The sequence below is a fragment of the Fukomys damarensis genome, unplaced genomic scaffold, assembly GCF_012274545.1.
Source record: "Fukomys damarensis isolate Sample0158 unplaced genomic scaffold, DMR_v1.0_HiC HiC_scaffold_37, whole genome shotgun sequence".
NCBI classification, from domain to species: Eukaryota; Metazoa; Chordata; class Mammalia; order Rodentia; family Bathyergidae; genus Fukomys; species Fukomys damarensis.
In genome coordinates, this window is record NW_022900949.1 from 11,511,885 (window position 1) to 11,513,776 (window position 1,892).

Sequence of the window (1,892 nt, forward strand, 5' to 3'; positions counted from 1 at the left end):
CCACACCCAGCTTCATAATTCAATTCTGATACCACCTAGACTTATCAAAATCTCAACAACTTCAAGTTCAGTCTCACCACACAGTTCCACAAATGCCATTTCAAAGTCTGTTCGCTCTGTCTGGTCTTCGGTCTCCTTCTGCTTTGGAGTGACACCCCGGAGTTTACATTACCCTAAATCAGAAACTGTCTGAAAAGGACTATCAAACAATCAAAGTCATTCCAACTGCGAAGAATTCCAAGAGTTTTAGGATATGTGTCACAAACAGGAACAAAGTTCAATTTTTAAAAAGATACTACACACTCATATCAACTCTGAAATACACTTTTCTCCAGAGATACAACACAAAGGTGGCTTTCTCTGAGACTGCCACTCCCAAATTTCTTCAGTTGGCACAAATTAAACATACTGAGCAAGGTGGCTACAAAAGCAAACAAATAAAGATACTGATCTTATCCAAATACTATAATCCTCAAAACTAGATGATTAAACCTGTATGATTTAAATCTGTATTTCTGTCTGCTCTTGAGAAACAGCCTACTGCAAACAGAACCCTTCCCAAGACAGGTAAATCACGCCCTTATTTTTATTCACTGACAAGGCCAGACACACCTGTTGCACTCTCATTTTCTGCCTAAAAGTGATCAGCCAAATGAATCAGAAGGGAGGAAAAAGAAAGGAGGGAAATAACTTGTTAAGCTGTTCTTCCAGCAGGCCTGTGAGGCAGAACTAAGTTGTAGTCATACTAAGTACAAGCTAACTCCTTGACTTCAGGGGAAAACGTCCTGTGAACTAAGATCTGACTTGGCCTCCCCCCTAAACCCTTTCTCCCCATTTCCTCTGTTTGCTCCCCCTATGGAAAATAAAGCCTCCCTTGTCTACCACCCCAGCTCGAAGACTTGACGCTGTGCTTATGCTTTGCTGCAATTCTCCTTTCAAATAGTGATTCCCCGGTTGCCGAACTCGATTCATTCCAAATGCATGTTCAAATACCTAAAAGTTTGAGAACTGAACATATTTTCCCCATAAGAAATAAAGAAAAACCAAATAATTGGTTCTAAGGCCCCAAAACCATATTTGTAAATGCATTTTCCGGGACTTTAACACATTTCGCAATGATTTCTTTCATTCTGTTTCCCTCTTAGCTTTAGCTTTACTGGTGGTATCACTAACTTTCTTTGAAGCCATGGTTACAATATTTTATGCAAATAAAGCACAATGACAAATGTTTTAACGCACAAACAAAGGCACTGTGTTTGTTGTCTGGCCGAGAGCGGCAGTTAGACCGAAGCGTCACCCCTTAAGGGTCAGGTTTTTTCAAGTAAGATTTTCGGCTCCGCTAGCAGTTACGAACTCCAAGCACATTTTTTTTTTTCAGACTCTGCTGTTCGAGTAGTGAAAAGTTCGAGATTTACAACCGAGGTATCACTGTGAAGTCATAAACTAACCACAACAGGCTTTGGGGGGGGTACTGGGGATTGAACTCGGATCCTTGCGCTTGCGAGGCAGGCGGCTGAACCACTGAGCTAAATCTCCGTCCCGGCATTTGGTTTTTAAAGCAATATTTAGAAATAGTTCGTGAAAAACAAATAATTCCGTCCAAGTGAGAAACACACACCACCACCACGACCACCGCCCCGTCACAGGTCAGTGCTCCCTTTTTTTTAATTAGTTTGACAACATGGAGGAGTGTCTGGAAATTTAGGATTTTTCCCCCATCTGTAAGAAGCACCGTGATACCGCGGATATCAGTTGATGCTTCTCTTAAACCTCCAACATCGAGGAAAATCGGGGGCATGAGGAGAAAGCGGGGGCCGGGGACCCCACGCAGGGGGCTCCGGACCGGCTCAAGGAGCCGCACAGAACCCGAGGGCCCGGGTCCCAGCGGGTGG

General features: G+C 43.4%; 1 protein-coding gene across 1 annotated transcript in view; it reads right to left on the reverse strand.

Annotated features, from left to right (window-relative positions):
* LOC104869637 (zinc finger protein 791-like) overlaps positions 1-1,892 on the reverse strand; it is a 20,582-nt gene that overhangs the window by 18,381 nt on the left and 309 nt on the right. The window lies entirely within an intron of this gene.